Here is a 15566-nt window from a genome sequence, read left to right on the forward strand (position 1 = left end):
AATATCACACAGTGCTTACTACTACCAGAAAATATACTGTGTTCTAAAAGCTTTACATAGTTTAATTCACTTAATCTCCGTGCTACCTCTACATAATAGGTACTTCTATGACCCTGTTTTACAGAAGAGGAAACTAAGGTATAGTGGAGTGAAGTAACTTGTCCAAGGTCATACAGCTTTTAAATGGTGGTCCTAGGATTTAAAACAGATGATCTGTCCTTAGAGTTCTTAGTGTTACCACTGAGTTATACTGTTTTTCTGAACTCTCGTCTCCAAGTATTCTCCCATTTCGCATTGCTTTTTGCTCCTTCTTGATGTCTTTGTCCAATCATTCTCCAAAAAACCATTTTAGAAAGTCTTATGGGTCACAGCACTCGTCTAGGCCCTGTGTGATGGTGACAATGAGATACCCAACTTTCCAAGCCCCTCGGAAGTGTGACAGCAGCTGAGTGAATATGACTTTGCATGTTTGTGATGGCTAGTTTTATGTGTTAATTTGGCTGGGCCCTGGTGTCCAGATGTTTGGTCAGGTATTATTATAGATTTTGGGGATGAGATTAATATTTACATCTGTGGACTTTGCGTATAGCAGATGACTCTCCATATTGTGTGTGGATCTCACCTAACCAGCTGAAGGCCTGAATAGAACAAACACTGCCCTCCTTTGAGCAAGAAGAAATTCTGCCAAAAGATGACCATTGGATTCTACTGCAACTCATCTGTGAGTCTCCAAACTACCGGCCTGCACCGTGGATTGTGAATTTGCAAAGCCTCTGCAATCATCTGAACCAACTCCTTAAAAATCAGTCTATGTGTGTGTGCGCCTCCAGCTGATGTATCAGTGTAATTTGTGGATTTGTGTAATTAAAGGGCCAACAGAGAACCAAAGTGGAAATTTATTTGATGTTGATGCAGAAAACAAAATGGGCAGCCACATGGCATGTGCAGTCTTCTGCTTTCCTCTCAGAAGACTGTTTATCCTGATAGTTCCTCATGTCAGCCACAGCTACAAAATTTGGATGTCATTAATCAGCCCCTTTACTTGTGAATGTAGTGCCAAGAATGGCAAGAAAACAATGGGCTGAATGGAGTGAGAGTGGCTTGACTTGGAGGAGATTCCAGACCTCTTAGAACACCCACACTCTGCCATGCCTAGGAGCTCACGTCTCACATCTGTCAACTTTGCCTGCTGCTGGGCAGCTGGTGTGGGCTCATGCCAAAGGGATCACTTCTAGTGGGAACAGGAACCTTAATCGATCATGCTTCTTTTTCCTGCCTGTGCTCCTGAAGTTTTGCTCAGCCCTTGCTCATCCTGGACACATGAAGAATGATGACCAAAGCAGGAGAAGGAACAGGGAATGTGGTGTTGGAAAAGCAAGGCCCAGAGGAGCTTCAGGAAATGGGGAAGAGGCAGTAAACACATGACATCTGAGGAGGAACGTGGGAAGGTTTTCCTAAGCTCAGCAACAGGCCACCTTAAGGGAGGCAGAGCCAGTTCAATGCAGAGTGAAAGGACCTTGATATTAGGAGGTTGCAAAGGGAACAGAAGATGAGAAAATGAGGAAAATGTGGATTGGACTTCCCATAATCTCAGTAATAAAAGAACTTAGGTCAAAGGCATCTCTCTCTTTCTTTCCTCTCTCTCCCTCTCTTTCTCCTCCTTTCCCTCTTCTTCCCATCCCTTCTTATCTGCCTCCCACTCTCTCTCTCCTCTCTCTCTTTCTCCACCACCCCTTTTTCTTTTCTTTAGTTTTAGACATGGAGGAACTCGATTTCCATATCGAGATGAAAAACGTAATAGAGATGAGAAGTTAAATTAAAGTTATAACTAATGGAGAGAGAAATTTTTTTGAGGAGGTTGAAGGCCATGGTATTTAGAGCAGAGCTGGAAGAATTGTGTGCCACTTGCTGCTGGCATTGTGGATGTGAGCCAGCTCCATCACACCTGGATCCACTTGTTAATTGGTTACCAAATGTCAAGAAAACATACAAGAAGCTTGTGGCGGACAGTGTTGGTGCTCCATGCAGAACCCCTCAAATTCCTTTTATACTCAGGTGTTTGTTTAATTGTTTATTGCTTTGTTTGCTTCTTTAGTGTGCCCGCAAAGTCTCTCCAAGTCTTCTTTGGCTTCTAACACCAACACCTTTTTTTGGAGGAACTACCCTTGAGCTACCTGCAGCCTCAGGTAACAGGAAGTGCCTGGGAAATTATTATTCTCAACAGGCCAGGCCAGGGTGCGCAAACTCAATTTCTTTGCTTGGTAGGAAGACTCAGAGGCACACTTTACAGATGAGAATTCTGCTATGGGAATAGCCCAAAGCCAGTCCTCTGGGAGACTTTGCCTGAGCCATTGGTCTTGCATAGATTCCTGCTCTTCGCTTTCTACTTTCTACCTACCCTTTGGTTCTTTGCTTCAAAATCTTTCTTAAGAAATCTGGCCAGGCGTGGTCCTCCCGACCAGGTGGATCACGAGGTCAGGAGTTTGAGATCAGTGTGGCCAACATGGTGAAATCCCGTCTCTACTAAAAATACAAAAATTAGCCAGGTGTGGCGGCAGGCGCCTGTAATCCCAGCCACTCTTGTGGCTGAGGCAGGAGCATTGCCTGAACCCAGGAGGTGGAGGTTGCAGTGAGCTGAGATCTTACCACTGCACTCCAGCCTGTGTGACAGAGCAAGACTCCATCTCGGGGAAGAAAAAAAAGAAATCCCTTGCAAAAAAATCCTCACTTTTGAGTACATTTCTATAGGCCCCCACCCAAAACAGATGCTTTCGAGCAGAGCCTTAAATGACTAACTCAATAAGATGAGTTAGGAAAGAAGATTTTAGACAATTGATTCAGACCAAGATTCAAAGATGGGAAAGTACCCAGGAAGAAAGAGCAGTGAGACCACCGAGTTGAGCCTGAGGGTGAAGACAGAGTGATCCCCTTAAGGAGTGTCCATTCTGGTGGGGAAGATGAACTTGGCAGTGGGAGAACCAAAGTTTCCAGTGTCTTTTTTCTTCTTGAGATAAGAGTGTGGGGAGAAGGATTAGATTTGGGTTGGCAGGATTTTGTACTCCAGCTCTGCAGGACATGTCTGGTTCTGCTAATGAGCACCTGCTGAGCGCCTCCAGTGGGCTTTGGTTCATACCCAGAGCAAACAGGAAAGCATGTGTTCTCCAGGAGCTCAAACCTTTGCAGTAGAGAATGGTAGAAGCTCCATTAAGCTACAGGACCACAAAACTGTGGAATTCAGAAAAGGTGAGCTAGCTACTTGAGGATTTAACAAAGCTCTCTCTTCCCTTGGGCATGACATGAGTGCTGACTCTGCAGTGGAGATGTAGAGAAAAGGGCTGAGGAGGAGCAGATGGGAAGTCATCCAGATACAGCCAACAGCCCAAGGCTAAGGCAAGAGCATTTGGTCCACAGGAGACTAGATGAGTCCAGAATGGCCACAAACACTCTGAGTGTGGACAAACATGGTGAAAGGGACACTGAGTGGTCAGTGGGTTCATGCCAATGGGTCTAAACTTAATTATTAAGGTACAGAGAGTCAATGGATCTCAATAGTGGAGGAATGCTTGGATTCTCTCTGTGCCTTAGGCAGGTGACTGACAACAATAGCGACAAGGAAGGTCATCGTCAGCCTTACCTCCACCAGCACAAGTGGGTTTCCTCCTTGCATCGTCTCGACCGGGCTGGGAATCCATTCTTTTATCAGAGTGTATTTCTGATAAAATAAATTCTGTATTTCAGTACACTTACATTTCTAGGCAACGGTGGCAACTATGTTCCCTAACGGTATTCATGAACAGTTTGTTTCTCTGTCTTTTAATTTGGTAAATTGCCCTGTGCGACTGACATATATACTCATGTGCTGTCTTTTACATTTTTTTCTGTTCCTTTGCTATTTCTTTAGGTATCCACCTTGCAAAACGAATGATTAGCATACAATTAAGTACAAAAGCAATCAACCCAGGAAGATGCCTCCTATAATTTGCCACAATCTCGCCTGAGTCCTGTATACCTTTTATTGTTTGATAACTCAAGCCTAGGCAGCAAAACATTCAATTATGAGCAGTCTCAATATTGAAGGAGTACCTGAATGTGATACAAAATCAAACAAATTAGGGCTGTGTTGTTTCTCTTGCAAGCTACAGAGATGGGGCATCAGCAGGTGGCAAAATGTGCACATTGACTTCAGGCCTGATGGAGCTGATAATGAAGGCGACCTGGCCAAGAAACCTTGCAAATACTAGAGAGAGGCTCTTGTGGCAGCTCTCTTTGCTTTGCTGTGAAAACATTTGCTTAGGAGTGAAATGGTATATTTCCAGACCAGTTTAGTGAGGCAAATATAGTTCTAAGGGCAATGCTAATCATTTGGTAAGAGAGGCAGCCAGAAGCTATTTGTTGAAGTCGTGCTTTATGTATATTGTTCCTCATTCTCACAATAATTCTGTTAGTGGATCTATTGTCCTCATTATACACTTGAAAAAACAAAGACTTAAAGTTTAGTAGAACTTTATTTTGGTGTATGGATCAAGAAGAAAAGAGAAAGGAAATGGGCATTTTAGATTTTCTGGGTAAGAACATACAAAAGAGGGAAAGAGCTATCTACTATAATAATATGAAATGATATTTTTACATACTATAGAACTATATGCAAATTAAAAAATTGTCTCAACACTAGTAGAAGCAAGCAAAACTGAGACCAATCTTGTTTTCTTGCAGGACTGGAAAGTAGATTATGTAGTCTGTGGGTCAGGGCTAATTCAGGTGCAGAGGATACCTCTTCAATCTCAGGAGAGGTTTAGGAGAATCAGGGCCCCACAATGTTCAAGTTTTTCAAAGTGGTGCATGGCATAGAAAGAACTGAAAAGCACTGCATTATACCACACATGCCTGTACAAGGTTAAAATGAGAGGAACATATTTATCAATTAATTTAAAAATCATCCATTAAACATGAATCAATGCACTATTTATTGAGCATCTACTATGTGCCAGTCATTGTATTAGATTCTGAGGCATCGTAGTGAACATAATAGAGTACTTGCCACAACTACATTCTACTGATGGAGCAGATAACATGTAGTTAATGAAAACGACAGCATATAAGTGATATGGAAAAATTAAGCAAGGTGGGAATATGTGAGAGTGAATATGAGAGCAGAGAGTTCCAAAGGGTAGACCTGATGGATGCTTGAAGTCCTGCTAGTTGAGTCAAGACCTCAGTGAAGTGCAGAGAAGCTCTTCAGAGAAAGGCTCTGAAAGGAAGACATGCCTGTCATAGCCTAGGAATAGTGAGGGGGCCGGTGTGCCTGCTGGTTACAAAGGAAGGAGAAGAAACAGAAATTAAACTACACTGCATCTAACACAGAATCCCAGGAAACTGAGAATTGAGGAGCTGCTTTACTTTGCAGGGCTTCAGATTTTCTAGGTCAGTCCTATGTGTACTTTGTCCATCCACATGCCCTTCAGACTGCTGAGAAATGAATTTTTTTTTTTTTGAGACGGAGTCTTGCTCTGTCGCCAGGCTGGAGTGCAGTGGCATGATCTTGGTTCACTGCAACCTCTGCCTCCCAGGTTCAAGCAAATTCTCCTGCCTCAGCCCCTCAAGTAGCTGGGATTACAGGTGTGCACAACCACACCCGGCTAATTTTTGTATTTTTAGTAGAGATGAGGTTTCGCCATGTTGGCCAGGCTGGTCTACATCTCTTGACCTCATGGTCACCCTCCTCAGCCTCCCAAAGTGCTGAGATTACAGGCATAAGCCACTGCTCCCAGCCCTTGAGAGATGACGCCTGGCCCTTAAGAGATGAATTTGCTCATTACTGCACTGGTGAAAATCAGTAAGGAAATTTTATTTATTTATTTCAATATTTTATTTTTAGTTATTATGGGCACATAATAGTTGTACATATTTATAGTGGTGACATTTTAAGAAAGTACAGTGTTTAAAATTTAGGCTGTTGAGTCATATTAATTCAACAGATCCTTCATGGACCGGTCTGGGGATTAATTGTGAGTCAGATTTCCAGCAGAGCTTGATACTGATTTCAGTGAGACTCTGTCACTGTTCTTAGAATTATTCACACAGTACAGAAACAGATATCCCTGCCAACAGCTTCCTCTACAGGGCGGAATGAAGAAAGTAACCACCAATATGGTAGAGGGAAAAGCATACCCAGAAACATTGCCTTAAAGGGACTTGGGATTTAGCCCTTCCTTCATCTCTCACTTAATATCATCTCAGAAAAGATACGTAATCTTCATGTGTTTCAGTTTTCTCACCAACAGGATGGAAGTTATGATAACTACCTTGAGAAATTTGGGGGAGAATTAATAAAGGAAATTAAAAGACCATCACTACTGTGACTGGTCCAGGGCCTAAAAGAGGACATTCTCTCCATCCCCAGAAACAGTTGCGTCCCTCAGAATCATCCTTAATTACAGAATCATCCTTAATTACAGGTCATCCTGTATTAAGAATGATTCTGAGGGATGGAACTAAGAAGTACCAGTCACTGTAAGAACAGAAGGCCAATTGTAAGAGAAATTTTAGGTTCAAACATCAAAGATTCTAAATACCTACTCCAATTGACCTAGGCAAAATTAAGACCAGAGTTCGTAACCGGAATGGAAGCATCAAGGAGATCCAGGAACGGGGAGTGGGCGCAGATCAGAAGCTGGGGCCAGAGTGCAATTCATTCAGTGGCTGAAGGAAAGAGTGGCAGGGGAACCTGGGCTGTCCTTAAGGCTTCTGAGCATCTGTGAGTAACGTGCTGCCCTTCATTGACTCATTTGTTTCCTACTTTTTGCATTTTCTTTTCTTTCGTTTCTTCAACAAGTGTTTTGAGTGTGTCCAATGTGTCAGTGCTGTTCTAGCTACTGAGCATAGAGCAAAGAATAAAATAGAGATTTCCTCACTCTCACCTACCTTATGTTATCCCATAGAGGATGAGCACCTAAATCAAGGGATTTAAACAACAACCACAATACATGGTGTTCTAATAAGCAATATTAAAATAAAATAGAAACGTTGTCTAGTAAATGACTGGGAGTTACTTAGGGTGGTCTGAGAAGTGTTCTTTTCTTCCTCAATTTTTGTGGAAAATTTCAAAATTGCAGAGATTGAAAAAATAGAACACACATGTACACCACTCCTGTAGATTCATGATTTTCATGTAGGTTGTCAAACTTGCCTTTCCTTTGCTGAATAATTTTAACTTAAATTTCAGGCATGATAACATGTTATCTTTAAATATTGTTGAATTTGTCCTGTAAAATAAAGTGCTGCTTCTACACATCACAATGGCTGTTTTCCAATAAACTTTATGTATGGATGCTGAAATTTGAGTGGCATAACCAAGAAATTTGAAATTTATTCAATAATATATAGTCTTAAATTTTAGCCTTCAGGACCCAGATAGGAAATATTTTACACTGTGTAGTTCAAGATACAAAATCAAGGATATGATTAGGTAACTAAACAACAAAATGAAAAACAATTGACTAAAATTTTATGTTGATGAAATTTAAAACTATAGTTATAATTGAGTACCATTTTTTTCTAATACAGGCTACCAAAAATGATGATTTTTGGGGGATGGTGAGGTAACATTTTACTTAATGGGATTCAAAGTTTTTGTTTCCTATCACCAAATCAATTGCAAATGTTCGGCTGTGAATGCTGGCCTGTAGTAAGGTTTTACACATTTGACCTTTAAAAATTTTATTTTTTACAATTAGGTACTCTCAAACACTGTTATCAATCCACAATTGCATGATTGGCATATTCATCACTTGGAAAACCCAGAATTTTATTAGATTATTTTCTACATTTGCCTTTTTAAGTGCCATTACATTACAGATTAATCATTTTCAGTTGAAGGTTAGGTGGAAGCTCCTCAACTAAACATTTAAATAGGTTTTGGAATATAAAATTTATGCCAGTTACAGTGGTACTGCCTGTAATTCCAATACCTTGGAAAACCAAGACAGAAGGATCACTTGAGGCCAGTTTAAGACCAGCCTGGGAAACATAGAAAGACCCAGTCTCTGCAAAAAAATGTAAAACTTAGACACGGTGGTGCACACCTGTAGTTCTAGCTACTAGGGAAGCTAGGCAAGAGGATCTCTTGAGTTCAGGATTTCAAAGTTATAGTGAACTATGATTGCACCACTAAACTCCAGCTTAGGCAACAGAGTGAGACCTCCTCTATTGAAAATAAAAATCCTTCTGTAATTATGATGTCTGAAAAACATTGCTGGAACTGCGGTTTGAGCTCAGAAAATCTAGCTGTTGCAAATTTGTGAGGAGATAATGTTATTGCTGTTTCTGTTAATTTCTGCTAACAGGGGACATTAAAAAGCCAGTTAATATTACTTGTGAGTCAAACAACATTAAGTATCATTGAAACGACTTTACTACCACAGAGTAAGTTTTAGACATCATTGTTTCACCTCTAATTTTATGTTAAATTCATTTCAACACATTATCAATGTCACCACCACAAAAACTAATTTCTAAATCCATTCAATGTTACACAGTAGTGGTTGAGGGTAGACTTTCTCATTCAACAAATTTTTAATCTTGGCCCTGAACTCAAAATGAGTATAGTAAAACTTTAAGCCCTTGAACTGCTATGTGGTAGAAAAATTCAAAATATTCAGATTTTATTGCTGACCAAAAAAAAAAAAAAAATCACAGACCTGAAGATACGATGGTTATGTCCATTAGAGCAAGTGAAGTTCACTGTTGACATTATGCATTCAATAACACATACTTTCAATTTTTTTTTCACAAAGTACACATTGATGAATAGTACAAGGAATTGCCATAGGCTTTAGATATTTACATTTTCAGAAGCTGTATAAATTTGTCCAAGACAACTCTTTTCTACTTCACATATAATTTTTACCATCAAGTGTAACAAAACTTAGCAGATTCCAATTCAGTTTTACGGGATTAGTGTTTTCACTACTTCCTTGAAAATATGCTTACCTGCAGTTTTTCCATAGAGCTAATGATAGAGGCGAATTCTTCTGTTCTTAAAACTCATCACTGATGAGTTTATTTTCTCAAATAAACAACAACTAGTAAGCAATATTGATAGCTTCTGTAGACTTATCAAGAGTCAAGAAAACTAGGGGAATGCATTTGCAGAGATTCTTATCTAACTACTGATGCTGCTCCCAGCATCCACTCTTCCATGCACTATCCTCTCCAGAGCCTGCCAACCTAAAGTTTATTCTCTCTGAATACATTCCTTCCTGCAATCAAATACAATTTAATTAATTCATGATTGGTAAGTCAGTCAAATATTTACTTTGAGTAAAATTTTGAAACTTTGTTTTCATTTGTCATTTTTGTGAAGAATATTTGTTGTTGTAAGATACTCAGTTTCCAATGTTCTAATTTTTCTAACTGCTGCTTTCCTGTAAGTTGGGAATATGATGAGTACTTGGTCTGATAATGTTGATGTATATTGTAATTTTTAGCACACATATGGCATCATTACATAAGAAACAATGTTTCTATAACTAATTTAATGGCAAAATAATCAACACTCCATTACGCCTTAAAAATGCAACATTCAGAGTCCACTTTTTTCTTCCTATTTTGAAGAGATGAGTGTGCTCTGGGAGTTAGGTAACATAGTATGATGATACCGTTGGAACTCAAAACTCTGCTGAGGTATAATTGTGTCACTGACATTAACTCTGGGCCAAACGAGAATGTGAAGCAATGAAGCACTAGCTGTGGTCTTTACTCAACTCCTCAGCTCTGTCTCGTAGTATGAAAACAATCACAGTCAATATGCAAACAAATGAACATGGCTGTTTTCCAATAAACTTTATGTATGGATGCTGAAATTTGAGTGGCATATAATTTTCATGTATCACAAGATGTTATTATTCTTTTTATTTTTTTTTAACCAGTAAAAAATGTAAAAATCATTCTTAGTTAATGAAACACAATAAAAATAGTGGGCAGATGGATTTGGCCCATGAGTTTGTCACCCTGATCTAGGATTGTCTTCCTGCCTTCTTTAGCTTTCTTTCTTTTGTTCTTTCATTCTTTCTTTCATTTGTCCCTGTTTCTCCCTCCCTCCCTCTCTTCTTTTGTTCATTTCTTTATCCTTCCTTTCTTCTTTCTTTCTTTTGCATTATCTTGGGAGTATCTTTATTATATTTTTCTTTTCGTTTAGAAACTAATCTCAAACTAACATATACAGTATGATAAACATTTTTTTTTCCCTCAAAATAGTTGATAAGTTGCTGGAATGGTGCTCCATTATCACTGAATATTTCATTTTACCAAGAAGGATGTTCTCCAAACAGCCACAACACAAACATTCAAATTAAGAAATTAACACTGGGCAGAGACGGGAAGATCACTTGAGGCCAACAGTTCCAGACCATCCTGAGTATCTCTACAAAAAAACATAAGTTTAAATAATTATCTGAATGTCGTGGATTGGGCCTGTAGCCCTAGCTACTCAGGAGGCTGAGGCAGAAAGCTCTCTTGAGTCCAGGATGTTAAGGTTGCAGTGAGCTGTGATCACGTCACTATACCCCTGCCTAGGTGACAGAGTGGCACTCTGTCTCTAAAAAACAAAAAGAAAAAAATTAACACTGATGCATTATTGCCATCTAACCCTCACATACCACCATTCTAATGTTCCCCATTGTCCTTTATAGCAAAAGTGTCCACTTCGTAATAAGGAGTTGCATTCATTTGTCACCTCTTGTTTGTTTTTTTCAGTTCATAAGACTTTTTCAGTCTTGGCTGGACTTTCATAATTTTGACACTGTTTTAATTGATGCATGATATGCATTTTTATGGGATACGGGTGATATTTTGTTATATGCACAGAATGTGTAATGATCAGGTCAGTTTATTTAGGATAACCATCACCTCAAGCATTTATCATGTTGACGTGTTGAGAACATTTCAAATCCTCACTTCTAGCTATATAGAAATATATAATATACTGTAGCTAACTATAGTCACCCCATTCTACTATCAAATGCTAGAACTTATTCCTTCTATCTAACTATATGTTTTTAGCCATTAACCCACCTCTCCTCATTCCCTCTCCCCCCGACACACCCATGTTCCTTCCAGGCTCTGGTATCTGTCATTCTACTCTCTGCCTCCATGAGACAGATGAAACTGGAGGTCACTATGTTAATTGAAATAAGCCAGAAACAGAAAGACAAACATCCCATGCACCCAGCCTTCCCATTTTTGAAGATTCAAGGCCAGCTTTTTTGTAGAATGTACTTCAATTTGGGTTTGTTTGGCTTTTCTTCATGATTTGGGTTATTTATTTCTGGCAATAATATCAAAGAATTGGTGTTATATTCTTATTGCCTCTTATCAGATGAAACTGTTTCCATTTTCCCTACTCATCAGAACATTTTTAAAAAATTTATTGATTAACTCAGTTTCTGCCATGCTTTGTCACTATGAAGCCACAGTTTTATCCTTGGAAATTAAAAATAATATTTCAGGGAGTTACTTTGAGACTGTTCCATTCCTTATTAAACCCTTATTTGTTTACCTTTTAAATTACTATGTACTTTTGGTTTCCTAGGTAATCCAACGGGTTATAATCCATTACTATCACTCTTATTTTGATGCTCAAGTTTTCCCTGATATGCCCAGTGGGATCCCCTTCAACTTGGTTTCTGTGTCTTTTGAGGTGTCCACATCATTCATTGAGCACTTCCTGACTTTCTCACATAAGATATCTCTGACTCATCACCTCGATCCAGTCCAGGAATTAGATATTTTCCAACAAGCAATGGTTCCTTTCCATTGAAAATGGATCTTTAGAAGCCAAAATCTGGGTGCTAGGTATGCTTATTGTTATTAAGCAGTCCCTCCCAGGGAAAATGCTAAGGGTTCTAGGTCTGCTCAGTGGATGGAGCTAAGGAATGTATATGTACGTGTTCCCCCACATGCATTAACATCTATTTTCTGTCTATATTTAAAACTGTAAGTTCAATACAAAAATTCCAATGTCAATGCAGCATCACAAGGTTCACTTTAGTCTTTCCTTTTTTTTGTTTGCTTCTCCAATAGGAAGCTGTCTCTCATTATCCTTAATAAATTTACTCATTTAATCAATTTTCTTATGTTAATTGATATTATGACCACTGCCCTTACCTGGCACAGGGTTCATCTCATTATCCAAACTTCACAGAGTACCTCCTGTGTCCCATTCAATGTATTAGGCATTTGAAGACCAATAACAAATAAATGCAGCATATGTTTCTAGGGAAAGCTGCCATCTATCCCCTCAAAGCATACAAATTAAGGTCTAGTTCAATTCAGAAAGTATACTCTGAAGGTGTAAGGCTTGTGGGGCCACCAGAGCTTGCAATAAGGGAATGTGACCTGGGCTCTGAGGCCAAATATCTTTAAAAAGTGGGGATTTTAGTAAAATTGAACCAAGTCCTGCGGGACCTCACAGAGAAAGGGGCTGACAGCATAAGAGAAGTCTATAAGAAAAGCAGCAGCCACATAGATAAATGTAGGACCTTTTGAACATATAGGAATTGGTTCAGAGTTATCAAATGGGAAGGGAAGGCTAACAAATAAATCACTCAAAAGGGGAGTGGAGAGAGAGGGAAGGGAAGGGGAGGAGAGGGGAGGGGAGGGAAGGGGAACAGAGGGGAGGAGAGGGGAGGGAAGGGAGATCATCCCTTTTATGTGGCTTTGATTATATTGTGACTAAATTTGCATTTCCAAAACATCCCTCTGTTTATAAGCCACAAGTAAGATTTGTATGAAGGAAGACGAGTTAAGGGAGAAATTGCAGTAACTCAAATAAAAGATGAAGGTAGCCTGTCCTAGGGGTATAATTGTAATGCTCAATAAATATTTTTTGCATTCATGCATGCATGAATAATGAGTAGACTCACAATGCCCTTTCCTGACCATATTATTTTCCTTCTGTCAAACTAAGACTCATTCTTCACAAGGATTTATGTGTCATCTCTTCTGTGATTCTTTCAGTGCCACTCCCACATTGACCTATTCAGGCAGAAGGAACCACTGCAGTCCTTACTGAGACTTCCATTTTCATATTTTGTTATAATACCAGCCACAGGTGTAGAAAACTCTGTGTTTCCTTATTGTTTACCATTGGACTTTCTTCTCTTTAAGGTGTTATAGCTATAGCCAATATATCCAAATATAGCTGGAGCAGAGATGTACTTATTTTCAAGATGAAGGATTATTTTGTGAAGTTCATAAGGGCAAAGGATATTTTAGATTGTACGTGAAGTGCCACAGACAAATGGAGAAAGGTTAAAGAGTGATTATTTAGAAACCTATTTGTTAGTCTGGATTCATCCTGTAATTTGTAATGTGACCTTGGAGGTGAAATCCTGCCCTTGCTAACCTCAGTTTTCTTACATGCAAAATAAAAAATAACTATTAGCAAGTATTCAGTGAGTCCTTTGATCCAGGCACTTTTATATTGGAAGTGCATAGCTTGTTATATCTTCACAACAATCTTTGGAAGTGGATAGAATGTTTTCTTCATATTATAAGTGATGAAACAGAAGATTCAACAACTTGCCCATTGTTGCACAGCCATGAAGTGGTGGCATTAATGTGAATGTAGGCAGTATGGGACCAGGGTTGGTGTTTCCCAGCCATGCAGTTATTTGAGAACTGCAGTAGCAATTTGAAGATCCTCTTTCTAACCTGGCATTCAGCATTGCACTAATGCCAATGATGAGAAGGCTGCTCCTGGGGAGACGGAGGTCAGAGGGCTAAGGATAGAACAGAACACATATATACTGTGGATCACTGTTCACAGGAATAATTGTACTAGAGAGAGATAAAGGATTGTTTCACGTGCCACTATATTGCTGATGTTCAGATGTTCAGAATTGAGGGATGCACTGAAATAATATGAATATGTGCAAAATGTACACTTTGATTTCAGATACTGAAATCCAACAAACCTGGATTTGACTTAGCAAAGAAGCATAATAAAGTGTCATTATGAGACTAACACACCCATCAAAAGCAAGCATGTTCAACAGTAAAACGAAAAAGGAAGTACACACGCAAAACCTAAAGTCCGTTTGAGGCTCACGTTAGGAATGTGAAGTACAGCAGAGGAGATTGTCAGACCCTTCAAGCTGGGCCAGAAGATAACGAATAATGGAGTGGTTGGTTTTTCATGATTTCTCATCCTCACTGTCAGCCAGCAACTTGATAAAATGGAATAATTCGAGGTTTATTAGCGTCAAAGCACATTTAGGTCTCCCATGAGAGACAGGTAAAAAGCACAGTGAGGTGAGGTGCTTTCAGAGGCCGCCAGTTGCTAATTGCAGGTGTGGGGAATCTACACAGTCTCAAGTGACAGGAAGCAGGGAGCGGGGCAGTGAAGCTGGTCATTTTCCACCGTGCAGCTGCTAGATTTCTAAAAGCCATCTCGCACACATCTGTCGTGTAAAGCCATTCCCAAACTCAGAGGGATGATTTGCTCCACAGGGGCTGCATCTTGGAGACTTTCACACACAAAGTAAAATGGTTTGTGCCTGAAAAAGCACCTTTTTTCCTAATTTGTTGGTTTGAGGAGAAAATGGAAAAGCTTGTATACTCACACTCAGAGGGGATGTGAAGGAAACAACCGTACCAGGGGAAGGGAGGAAAGAAATCAGATTTATAAGTAGCTACGACAGCATTTCATTCAAAGCTCCAGTAACTTCATAAGCTGAACTCATTATTCTCTTCTTACAAATGAGGATCCAAGATTTAGAAAACTTAAATGATTGACCCAGTCAATGCAATAAGAAGGCAAATAACCAACCCGAGTTTCTCTGACCCCAAAGCCCATACTTGTTTCATAATATGATGCTGCTTTCCTCTGAGATGTGTCGAAGACAAGCTTGCCTTCTATTTTTACATAGGTCCTTGTGCGTATTCAAACAACAATTATCTCTTGACTCACATTTACAAACCAGCTTTCATTCCCAAGCAGGGCCTGAGGGATTACTGTTTATTTCAGAATGCATTGTGCAGTAAAGACTCTAAATCGTGAGAGACCAAGAAGCAGCAAAGATTGGACTGGACCGGTGGGATCTAGTCAGAGGACAGAAAAACAATGCCTGTCCTTTTGCATGTCCTTTTGGACATCAAATATGTGAGGGGTTGGGTCTTTTTCACAGGACTCTCTAGTCTCCTCCATCTTTGTTTCTCTTTAGTGTGTGGTGAAGGTCTGAGAAAAAATATCCCATTAGATGAAGAGCTGAGTTAGATAATCTCAGAATTCCTCCCAAGATTATACACACGCACACAAAACAGAACTTCCCTAGGAAACGCATGGAGATTACTTCCTGACAGAGAAAGTTTTTTACCAGCTTCTCTGCTAGTACTGACCATAACTCTATACACTAGGGCTTGGGCTAAGTTGTTTATTATCAAGAGGAAGTGGATTAAGCAAATAACTTTATTTTCATGACTGTGGTGGCATGATAATATTTATATTGGCTGAAGTTCAAAGTACTGACTGTCTGGCACTAGTTTATCCCCTTCCTATGAGGAAGCAG

Source organism: Aotus nancymaae, unplaced genomic scaffold (genome assembly GCF_030222135.1).
Source record: "Aotus nancymaae isolate 86718 unplaced genomic scaffold, 86718_ANA_hifiasm-v0.15.2.pri h1tg000006l, whole genome shotgun sequence".
Taxonomy (NCBI): Eukaryota; Metazoa; Chordata; class Mammalia; order Primates; family Aotidae; genus Aotus; species Aotus nancymaae.